The sequence below is a fragment of the Euphorbia lathyris genome, chromosome 9, assembly GCF_963576675.1.
Source record: "Euphorbia lathyris chromosome 9, ddEupLath1.1, whole genome shotgun sequence".
NCBI lineage: Eukaryota > Viridiplantae > Streptophyta > Magnoliopsida > Malpighiales > Euphorbiaceae > Euphorbia > Euphorbia lathyris.
The window spans coordinates 19,647,850-19,661,018 of NC_088918.1; the positions used below are offsets into that span (position 1 = coordinate 19,647,850).

The 13,169-nt window shown below is 35.3% G+C and overlaps 1 pseudogene; it reads left to right on the forward strand.

Moving 5' to 3' along the window:
- The window catches only part of LOC136207279 (uncharacterized protein At1g26090, chloroplastic-like), a 53,183-nt pseudogene extending 48,672 nt beyond the window's left edge, over positions 1 to 4,511 (forward strand).
- Positions 4,512 to 13,169: the final 8,658 nt, after the last annotated feature.

Sequence of the window (13,169 nt, forward strand, 5' to 3'; positions counted from 1 at the left end):
GATGAAAACCTGTAACAAGACGGTCGAAGCGGTTGGTTCCGGAAGTTTTAAAACAAAAATATATAATAAAAAGGGAAGAAGTTAGTGGGAGTCGCGGTTGTCGAGTGGACGGCTCGCGAGTGCTCAGCGACATGGTGCGAACGCCTTGCGGCAGCCGACGCGCGTCCGATGACAGTGGGATGCGCGCCCGGTAGCACGGGACGCACGCTTGACGTCCGCTGGGCGCGCGCGCCCGACGGGCGTTGGGTGAGAACCTAACGACGTGGGGGCAAACGCCCAGCATAGGCGGGACGAGCGCCCGACATCCGTTGGGCGGACGCCCGACGTCCGTTGGGCGGACGCCCGACGTCCATTGGGCGGACGCCCGACGTCCGTTGGGCGAACGCCCAACGCCTATTGGGCGCGCGCCCAACGAGAGTTGGGCGTTCGCCCAACCAGGTTGGGCGTTCGCCCAACACAAGTTGGGCGTTCTCCCAACTAAGGTTGGGCGTCTGCCCAACCTGCTTTGGGCGACGCCCAATCTTAATCGGGCGTCGCCCAAAGTCTCTGGGATCCATGCCTATATAAGGCACGAATCCCCATGCATTTAGGATGAGGATTTTTGGAGCTTTCTCACACTAGACATTTTTTGAGAGAGAAAGGTAATTTTTTGGAGAAAATATTTTTTTTCCCAAAAAAATCCAAATTTTCCAAAGTTGAATATTTTATCGAAAACACAAAAAAACGCCGGAAAATCATAACTCGTGGAATCAAACGACTTCGACTGTCAGATACCGATCTTAAGGTATTATCCGAGGACTAGACTCGTTTTATTTTATTTAAATTATTTTTCCTTATTTATTTTTATGTTATAGTTTTTTATTTATTTAGTCTTTTATTTATTATTCCGTATTTATTTAATTTTCGTCACGTGTTAAATAAACGTTCGGTTTTGTTTTGAAATAAAAACCTCGTTTTAATATCCCAATACGAACCGTGATCTGATTCAAAGGTAGTTCGGGAATTAAAAACGTTGTAATTATAAGTTTTTGAAAATATTTCTAAATAATGTTTTAAAAATAAAACGTCGTTTTAGGGATCTCCGTTATAGATTATGATCCAATTTTGGTAGTTCGGGGACCCAAAACGATAGAATAGATCTAATATAAAGTTTTTGAATAAATCTGGAAACTGTTGGACTAAGTCTGTAATTTCCCGTTTTCTGTCACGAAAGGCTGTTTACCGACGAATTTTCCGTCGGTAAAGCTGCTGGAATGTAAAAAATGATGTTTTGGTCCTCATTTCTCAACTTTTAGACATTAGGTCCTTTATATATATAGGTATAGTTATGTAATATTTACTTTCAAGCTATTTTTAAATATTTTGTATATATATTACTCAATGTGTTTATATATTGTTTTCATTTAATTTGGTTTAAGAAAATTATATGTATATATATATATGGATTTTGCCATTTAATTCATTTAAACTATACATATTTGTTATTTTAGGGTTATTAGGGGTTATTTTCTATACATATTCATCATAAACCATTTTGGGGGTTAAATTCTTTTTTTTTTTTTTGTTTATGAACCTTATTCACTTCCTTTACATGTTTTTAGTTAGAATAAAAACATATTATACCTAGTAGTATTTTCATCACTATTTTTTTACTTATTAATGTGTATTATTTTCTCTATTTTATTTTAGTGGGTATTATTACTCACTTTTTGTACATATGTATATCTATGTATATCTATTTTATTTTAGTGGGTATTATTACTCACTTTTTGTACATATGTATATCTATGTATATTTACTCTATTTTCCTACTTATATATATACTCTTTCAAATGTATTTGATGTGGGTAAATTTGAGATTTAATTCATTACTTGTTGTCATTTTATTTACATAAAGGATAATTGAGTGAAAAATGGGAAAATAAACCACAAAAAAGAGAATTTAATTTGTTCGTTTAAATTAAAGCCTTTCTAGATATTTCTAAAGCGTAAATAATGTTTTCTTGTCATTTTTAAACCATTTCCAAAATATCACGTTTTAAAACCTTAATTCGTTCCAACGACGGATTAAGTGAACCTTGTAATTAAAATCGTTTTCATTGTAAACAATAGAGTTTTGAATCGTTTTCCTAACTAAAGGGTTTGTACAAAATAAATGGACTTGTATGCCTAATCACGTTTTTGGAGTTAAAGTTTTCGTTCCACATTTCAAACACTCGAGTCGTTCCAACGGCGATTCGAGTCGATGTCATGTAAATTAACGGGGTTTTAAAACGTACCTAAATCGTTCCAACGGCGATTAAGGTACGAACCGTGTAAATAAACTCGTTTTGGGGAATGAGATTAGCTTAGAGTTAGTGTATAATATAAAGCATAAATCATATTGTAAACAAATCAATTCTTTCTTCTTCCCCTTCTCTCTCCTGTATACTTTAAATTTATGCAAAATGGGTGATTCTTTACTAAAATGGCTTTCAATAACATGCTCAAAACGGTTTTCAAAGCGAGAAAGAAAAGGTTTCAAATGAATTTTAAACTTAAAGAAACATACGATTAGTCCGTTATCGCCTAACACGTAGGAGGCCGGTGGTTCATAACCGGGCGATGTTGGGGTGCCTAGTAGCCTTTCTCCGGAAAGGAGCTAGCCTTCTCGGCTCGTACCTAAGTTTCCCGAACCCTCACCGGTCTCTCGCAATGGATCGGTGTTCATTTTCCCATTCGTGGGTGGCGACTCTCCCATATCTCCGAGCTCCGGTCCTGCCGAGCAGCTTGATTCCACGATTGGTTGCTTTCGGCGCCAATCACCGCTTACGTCGCCATGAGGTGTCCATCCCCGGTCCGTCCGGACGAGGCCGTTCGACACCTTGTCTAACAATTAGTTTACTAGATTTTAGAGAGAAGAGAATGGCGTGGTCTTGCTCTGATATGGGGGCTCCAATAACTGTGGATGAGAAACGGGTTCGAGACGCCATAGCTATGGAAGATTGTAATGCTGTTTGCGTAGTGAATGAGTATGAAGATTTGGGGTTTATGGATTTGAGGATAAGTGGAGGGAGTGTAAGATGGAGCTCGAGGAGCAGGTTGATGAAAGGTAAAATGCCTGATGAGCCTTGTTATCCTAAACTAGCATTACACGAAGGGCAGTTGTTTTCCTCAATGGATGATTGCATTTCTGTGTTTTGTGGTCCTGATTGGGTTTTAACATCTTGGCTTCGATGGAGCTATGGCGGTTCCATTTGTGATTTTTCGATAGGCGGTGATAAAATGTCTTTGATGTATGGGAGACACCACCTCCTCTTGTTATATGATTCAGGTTCTAAACTTTGAATCTTTTGCAGTTTTTAATGTTCTTACATTCTTATAACCTTAGATAGAGATTGGATTTAATTTCAGGATAAATATTATAGCTTAGGGATACTTAGCTGAAGAATTGAAGAATGTAAATGTGACATATTTGATACATGAATAGAAGAAAAATACATATGATTGTTAGTTCTGTGAAGAGAAAAGTGGCCAAGTGTGAATTGTTGATTGTTTTGTCAATAGAAGATGCATATAATCATTGACAATACTTTTTTGTTCTTGATGACCTTTGTGTTGTTGTTTTGACCTATATATGCTTTATATAATAGGTAGTTGGAGAGGAGCTTGGTGTGCTACCCGCCATGGATTCAATTTTTGGAGCATTGGAGCTTGAGAGGCGTATCAAATTCTTAACAAATGTGACTCGGGAAAAAAGGAGGATGATAAATTTGATGTGATAGTATATGATGGAATGAGCTGTGACGAAACTCTCCGAATGGTTGGTGCAGCCAGTAAAGCAAGGTTGGGTATTGCTGGCGCCTCTGCATCTCTTTTCCTCGTATATTCCCTACTCAACACATGATTGTTCACAGGTTTTACCTAAAGTATCTGAGGAACTTGGCTGAGAAGACTGATTTTGGGAGATTGGCCAGTCCTTCACTCTTGAAACTTGTTGATGAATCAATGAATTTGAGTGGCACAAGGTCCATGTTTAATGAAGAAACAAGTACAGAGATATGGAGCACCTTGGAAATGATGTTGGAGGTAAATGCGATTGCCATGTCTTACTAACCATTTCTTATGAAAATTTGATAGATTTTATGTGTTGATTATGTTGCAGAGAGGATCCGTTGCCTTTTCTGATCCATGTAAATTCGGGTGCTTTCTTGTAATGGATCCAAATAGCCGAATCTCTGTGAATTCTGCAGAACGCTTTTGGGGATGTACAATCCAAGCTGGTGCACAAGTTGGTGGTGCTTTTGGAATTGGTTCTCCAAATCCAGATTCAGAATCAATAGAAGAAATTTTCCCCCTTGCCTTTTTCTTCCATTCCATATTTGTCAAAGGACTATCCTCTTGATTGGAATTCAATCATGCTAAACACCGTTGGTCATGATGCAAGGGTACTTCTCTCTTTGCCAGCAAATCGCGGTAACAGCATAACATCTCTAGTAAAAATTGATGCAGCTAAAAAATACAGGTTTTAGCTGAGTGGGTGATTGCTTCCTGCTCTTTGTATCAATACAGGTTTTGTTTAGTGGAAGATACTTTCAACATTAAACAACTGTCAGTAAATTACAATAATTTTGTTGTTAGTGTTTGTTCATCTTCCTAGTTTTTTTTTTTTTTTGCTACAAACTTGAATATGACAAATTGAATTAATTGTTATATGCAACATTTTTTTTGAAGAAATTAAGTTGCGATTATATTTTGAATATGTATGTATTTATACAATGTGGTACTTAAGTAAATTTGGATTATAAAATTTTATGCTAGATGCTGGAAAATTTTGTAAAATTAAAAAAAAAATCAATATTAACCGGGGAGCTTGTGTCGCACCCTTGGAGCGCGTCACAAGAATTATCATATGTTGTGTCGCGCACTCTAGAAGCGTGTCACAAGAGTTATCACTCTATTGTATCGCACGCGTGACAAACGACACAACAGATGAGTAGCTTGTGTCGCTCTCAAGAGCGATGCAAAGTTCTTGTCTGCCCATTATATTCTTTCAATAAGGGATATTTGAATCCCCTGGACATATACTTTGTCATAATATCTGTATAAACGTGTGAATTAGTGTCTATTATTTCAAAGATCCTGGATTTGATACCGGTATCTCCCATAACATTCTGGAGTTCCCTGCAAATAAGATTGTAAATTTATTCTTTAACAAGAGGAGTGTCTCCATCCGTGATCCTTTGATCTGGTATAGGTTGTCGTCGATCAGTAGATCTTAGACCCAAAGCTTTGAGGCGATTCTCATACCAGTGTCTGTAGTGGGGTTTGGTGTGGTTCTAATAAATAGTCTTCTTTCACTTAGGGGATTTGGATCTGTCAGAGTAGTGACAATGCATACGGGGCGATGTCTTAGAATGATGGCACCTTGAGTGACAAGGGTTAGCCTCTCGCACCCTCGATCTACCCCTAGTTCCATCCTAATGTGTGTTTGAGGTGGGCAAGTTCGGATGATGTAATGTTTGATAGAATAAACAATGGAATGTTGCATGTTAGGGAGTTTGTTTTCTTCCATTGCCTATTCCAATTCTGCGCTAAGAGATTCCATTTTTTATGCATGTTCGATTGTGGGAATGATCATCGACTCCTAAACTGAACCCACCTTGTAGAGAAGTTCCTTAATTATTTCATCCATGAACTTTCTCGAGTCGTCATTTACAGCCCGGTCCACGGCTCTCTTTCTTGTTGGTTGAGCCGACATTAATGGAATATTAGAGGATGCCAAAATTAGGAATCTGTTTAACTAAGTCACAATGATAATTTGTCAGATCCACACTCACCGTATTAATTTGGTATGATGTATATGAGCGAGCTTGATAGGGTCATTTAGGTGCTGGAAATAAGACACAAGGAGGGATCGGCGACCTGCTCTGATGTTTAAGTCAGTAAGAAAAATGATACTAAGCAATGTAAAGCTTATGTGAGGAAATGGATAGGAGAATCAGGTTGTATGCTATAAACGAGAGTATAAATGCATTAAGAGTCTGATGTCAACTAGAACTATTGTAATAGTTGCACATCTGATTCCACAAATCGCTCGGACTCCGGTCAGGTAGGAATATGTGTGACTTTAAAATCTCATTTGACTAGTCCACATAACTTTAACGGTTAATATTAAGAAATGAGTGTTTTTTTGTTTGTTTTTTGATAAGAAGAAATGAGTGTCTTATTTGTCCACATATTGTCTTTGTGGTTGTGGCTATACTCATCTCCACTTTTTCTATTTTCAAACCACGACTATTTGTTTTGTAAAACTAAATTAAGTGCAAATCTAGACCATCTCAATTTTTTATTATTCTTATATATAGGTAGTGGCGAATACAAGATTGTTCGGTTGGGGGATCGATTTTACAGTAAAAAAAATATTTTTTTTGTTAAATTGAATTTGTTCAATTTTTTTCCATATATATACGTGTTATAATTAGAGTGGTCATGAACTAATTTTTAAATACCAATATAAAACTTTTCAAAATTAAGCTATATTATGTTTTAAAAAAATGTTTAAGATTCTTAAAATGTAAAAGAATTGTGTTTAGTACAAAAAATCGGATTTAGGGTCTAATAGGTAAAATATTAGAAATTTAGATTTAAAAACGGTCTAACAGAGCCTAGCAGAACAAAAAAATTAGAATTTTGGATTTAAAAATAGTGTAACAAGCGAAAAAAATTGGAATTTTGGATCTAGTAAATGTCTAACAGGACCTGAGCCAATTTTGGGATGCTAATTCACCCGATTATTATTTCTTGGAAACACGGGGCAGAACCACTACAGTCTCAAATTTCATGGAGACTGGCCAAAACTACTTATGGTCATGGTGGTTCCAGCAGCCGGAGGGACCCTGCCCCCTCGTCTCCCCCTATATGGCTAGCATTTTTATAGGATTCATATCAAAAAACCAAACTCGAACACCTTTGTTTCACATAAATAAGGTCATTAACAATGGTAACCAAGGTTTCTTCCCTCATAATCATTTGCCTTTTCTTGGTTATCCTGCAGCAGGAATATTATCTATAGCCTCAGATTAATAGTGCAGAAGCAAGAAAGTTAGAGGACAAGGCATACCACCAAGCAAAACAGAAGTCCGTGGAAGTGATTCAGAGCATACGGGTTCCGGTAGAGGATGAAATAACAATTAGAAAGATCGCGACGGGTAGGGTACTTACTCGAATGGAATGTTCTTTTATGTTTTGATTTATTCGTATTTCAAAGTTTTGATGATTATATTACTTATGGACAATATTTTTTTAGTTATTTAAGTTGTTGCGATTATTGTAGTTTCAATATTATTGTGGATACATTTTGAATAATATAAACTACAAATATACATATTTTTTCTATATGTTATACCTTTTAGATAACATAATACACGTTTAAGTGCATTTATATAATAATTTGTTTATTAATAAATAGGATAATATAAAAAATACAAATCTAATTCCAGATTCATCATCGGGGCCTTGCCCACCCTACTCTGCTTTCAGGTTTTGGGATGTCTTTTTGTTCATACTTATGGAAAAGGTAATAGAACTACTGATTGACTGATGAACTTTACATGTTCTTATTCTTTGGATCAACATGAATTTGGTATGTCTATTCTCGGAGATCTTGCCTTAGCAAAGTAGTTCAAAGTATAGTTGTTTCCTTTTCATTTCACTTACCCTATATACTTCGGAAATCTTTTTTTTTTTTACTCATTGAATTTGCTTAAATGACATATGCACTTTCTTTGTAAACTTACTCGTTCCCTGAATTGTCTCATTTTTCTCAGATCATTATTTGTTTTATGATCTCCTAACGAAGAAGATTATTAATGGACAAGAAATTAGAGGTCTATATGTGTTGGATACTAATATTAGAAGACGTATTGCTTGTTTTAATGTATCCACTCCTTTTAACGAGTAATATTGATTAGGACATCCAAATCTACCTCTTTTGAAGAATGTTACGAGTCCGTAAGTGGTCAGAATTTTCATTTAAATTAGTATATTCTCATGTTTTGTTGTGTCTAAACTTGGTTTGTTACGTTTGTGGACCATTCTTCTCAATAAAATCATCCAACTTTAAGTTTTGTCTCAATTAGGTCACTCTGGTAATTTTAGTGATTAAAAAGTATCGGAATGAAGATATAGGTGACACGTCAATATAATTTAACTCAAATCTATGACCAAAACGACATATGACATCCACGTATGCGCCACTTAGCTTGTTTTTTTTCGCAAAAAATAACTAGCATGTGGCTATCATGTTTCATTTCGGTCAGAAATCTGAATTGACTCATGTTAATTTGTTACTCATGTCATTAATTATTTTGATGTCTTTTAACTACTAAAATCGGTGGAGTGACTGTTCACGTACGAATACGACTGTACACGAAGGACATGACTGTTCATGAAAGGAGGTGTTTGTTGGTATTAAAATTAACAAATAATTTTATTCAAAATTTTCCAACAATCCCCCACATGAATTAAATTAGAAACGAGACGATTAGGACGTGGTGATAATTTTCTACAGAAGATATCTGCATATGATAGGTAGCTAATGTGCCTTGAACCTTCCCTTGTGAAAGTATATTTACTTTATTGGCTGACTAGTAGACGCGATGTCTTTGAACTATTCTGCCGTTTATATAAACGATACAGATACCAACATAACACGGTATTAAAACTTTACTAATTACTATACGAATCAAACTCACACGGCCAATAATTTAATTGATTGACAATCAGTAATAGTGATAATAATACGTCCAACGAGCTGTACAAAACAATTTTCCCTTTTCTCCAAGCACATCACAAATTCAAGTTCATGTAAGTTCAGGAACAAAAACACTAAATTCCAAAAACAAATAAACTATATTTATTTGTTTCTTCTTTTAATCAAGAAAGCAATAAATTAGATATTAGTAAAACACCACCAGGACTTGTGAACCTTTTGGAATATTATTTTCTAACTTTAGCAGTTCAAGAAAATAATAAATCCAAATTTATATTTCAGGAACCAAAAAAAAAAATAAACATGATATTAAGTTTCATTTCTCCTATCTTTACTAATTACTTTACTTCAATTATGGACATAAAGAAACATGATTAAATCTTAGAAAGGTAATAATACTTAGCTTTTAATCATTGGAACAATGCATTTCTGTCAGCACTTCAAAAGAACTAAGAATCTGTTCCAAACAATTCTTCTGTATGTGTTCTTTGGAAAATCAGCAAAATAATAAGATCTGTCTTAAGAATGTTAGACAAACGTAACTTTGTCTTAAGAATGTTAGACAAATGTAACTTTGTCTTAAGAATGTTAGACAAACGATTACGTCTGTCTTAAAAATGTTAGATGTGATTAACCAAAAAACAAAACGAACACAGAAAAATATATAAACAGTAAAATTGGAAATTAAAAAGGAAGAGATAGACAAATCTGAGACCTGTATTGGCAGTTTCCTTAAGACAGATGTCGTCGCTATTGACGATCGTCTCCCAGGATACAACAGATTACGCAAGCGAACTCAAACCGTGTGTAGCCTAGTTATCACCGGAGTAGGAAAACAAGACACTATGAACAGACTGGTAGTAGGAAAAATTTACAGACAATATTTTTTCTAACCGTATGTGAATTTGAGAATCCATTCTATAGAACTTGAAAGGATATGTCTTTTCACGAACGAACACTACTATACACGGACAGACACGACTGTTCACGTACGAATATGACTGTACACGAAAGACATGACTGTTCATGAAAGGATGTGTTTGTTGGTATTAAAATTAACAAATAATTTTATTCAAAATTTTCCAACAGAATTATTACCCTTCGTGCTTTACCAACAAAGCCCATTCATATATATTAATTTCACTAATTATCTAATTTGTGACAAATTGGAAGTATAAGTTGAGTCTTAGTCACCGAAAATAATTAGTGTTACTTATTACATCTTTGTTATTGACTATGTATTGATTCTAACTGTGATAATATATAATTATATATCTAAATAAATTTTTATATTTTTTAATATTTAATTGATATTTTGTCAATTTCGGTTAACCGCGGTTTTTAAAATACAAAAATCGTAACCATTAACATCTATTTTTAAAATTAAAAACCGTACACTAGTTATCGGTTTCGGTTAACCTCATTTTTGGTTCCCTTTCAGTTTGATTTTTCAGCTTTCCGGATTTTTCTTACACCCTACCGAATAGAATTAAAACAACAGTGAATAAAAGAATAATTTAATAAATAAAAATTATTTAAGAAAAACCCTAACTCGAACTATTACTATTTACGAAGACCGTCCCTTCTCCTTCCCTCGTAATAAGGGTCTGCTTGGATGGGGATTAGAGGAGGTTCATTAAAAGGAGGTTATTTTCCTAACCCTGCTTGGGAAGGAGTTTAAATGGAGGTTATTTTTCTAACCTTGCTTGGCTAGGAGTTTAAGTTTAAATGAAGATTAAATGAGAATTAAATGGAGGTTCAAAAACCTTGAAATAACCTCAATTTCAATCTCATCAAATTGCTGGGATCTAGTGGTTCTATAAATAATCTCCCCTCCCCTTCTCTTCCCTCCCTTTAATGAACCTTGTGAAACCTTCATCCAAGCAGACCCAATTTTCCCTCGTTTGTGATGCCAAAAAATTAAAAAAGACAGCGCATCTTTCTCTATTGGAAGAGAGTAATGGAGTATAGTGATGGACACCCAATTCCTTGTTCTGAAGATGTTCTTGGTAATCCTTCTTTACTTAGCTTTCCTTTGTATCCGCCCTTGGTCCTTTGTTAGTTTCATTCATTACAATTGGAGGGTTCACCATATTTTGTGATTGAATGAGTTATCCTTACAGACAGATTAAGCATTAAAACACTCATCTTTATATTTAGTAACAAATCTGGAATTATTTGCTTTCAATGTGACTCAGAAATTAAACGATCGAAGAGAGATACACCACCTGCTCACTTCATCTTGAAGATCAAATCGTTCACACAGTTGTCGAAGATTGTCAAAAAGTCTGAACATGGGAAATACCAATCTGATGAATTTCAATCTGGTGATTACAAATGGAAATTGGCTCTGTATCCTAATGGAAATTTGAAAGCAAATGGGGGAGGTCACATTTCTATGTATTTGACATCAGCAGATGAACAAACATTTTCTAGTTCTAGCCATGTTAATGTGCTTCTCATTTTCTTCATTTACGATCATATTCGAGATACCTACTTAACAATACATGGTTGGTTTTACTTAAATGTAATCTTTAATGCTTTTGATCTTGTAATTAGATATATATGTAGGCTTCATTGAAATGGTTCAATTAATTTTATGCAGATGGAAAAATTAAGCGTTACCATGTTTTAAGAAGTGAACATGGGTTTGATCAACTGCTTCCACTTGCCAATTTCAATGATCCAAGCAATGGATATTTGGTTGATGATTGCTGCGTTTTTGGGGTGGAGGTTCATGTTATTAAAAACACAGTTAAAGTGAATGAGTTTTCTCTGATTAAGGATCCTCCTGATGGAACCTTCACTTGGAAGATTGACAAGTTTTCAACTTTGGAAAATAAACAGCATGACAGTGAAGTATTTAGTGTTGGTGGATATAAATGGTACCATCTCTAACTCTATTTATGGATGCAAATTGTTTGGAATCTAATGGATGAAACTGAATTATTATCAGGAAATTGTCTCTCTACCCTAAAGGAAAATCTGAGAAAGACCGTGCTTTGTCCTTGTATGTACATTTTATAGCCGATGATGCTACTCGTCATCAAGCTAATGTTTATGTGGAATATGAGTTGTTGATAAAAGATCAGGTCAATGGGATCCATTATGTGTATAAAGGTGAACAAATTCATTTTTTTTTTTTTTATGTTTATGAAACTGAGTTTCTTTTGTGTGCAGATAGTGATTGGTTTGGAAACTCAAGCAAGGGTTGGGGCTACCCAAGGTTCATGTTTCTGAAGGAACTCCATGATGAATCTAAGGGATTCCTAGTGAATGATATTTGATTATTGAAAGGGTATGTCTACCATTCTCAAGTTCATGGAAAACCATTCTTTTTGTGGAAAAAGAGCGTTGTAATTATTTAGTTGTGTTAGTCATTAGGCAGACCATAGTGTCAAGCAAGGTAAACAAATGCGAAAGGCACCAACTATTGTTTTGGTCCGCATTGAAAAATACAATGTCATTATTGACAGTGGAAGCCAAAATAATACTATCAATCAGACAACACTAGAAATATTTGGTTTAATGCTTGAAACCCGTTGTAGTCCATACAACATAAAGTGACTTATAAGCATGGGAGGACCCTGAAGGTCTCGGGTACCCCTCACCATCAGAAAGTACTCAAATGAGGTATTGTGATGTAGTGAATATGGGCGTGTATTATATACGTAGAAATTTGATCCGGATGCTTTACACTCGGGATAGAAGAAAATAACAGTTTACCTCGGTGTAATATCGTCGATAATGATAATATTTTCGTCGGTAATATAGGTTACTGACAGCATATAAACGAAAATCATATCATACTCAGATTACTTGTTGGGAAAATGGTTACCGACAATAAAATCATTGTTGTTGGCATTAGCGACCATATAGCCATTTGTAAGTTGTAAGTGACCAACTACAAGAATTAATCGGTGTCATTATTGGACACGACGTATTTCGTCGTTAATAGATATGTTAACATATGTATTGTTTATAAGTCATCGATAACTCAGGCGTTGCAATGTCATTGCTAACATGGGTTTGTCGAGAAGTCGTTTGTATGTGGTTTCTAACTTGAATGCAGTAATAGTAAAAGAAAAAATTATTTTGCTTAAACTATTATGGCTTAAAGAACTATTTGACCCGTAACGATCCATACCGTTAAATCATTGTTGTTGTGCCAAATGTTTTAAGTTATGTTTTAGTTCAAATGGTATCATGATACTATAATCTTCTATTTTAAACATGACATAATTTTCTCTCGAGGTTTTGAAAAATATAATCTTCTATTCTAAACATGTCAAGACAGAGGTTGTATCTAAGAGGGCGGATCCCCTGGACACGCGAGCGGGGCGGATCTAGGCGTACGCCATGAGGCGTACCAACAATTACACTGGGCGGACCTCAAGTTTACTTCCTGCCGAAGGAA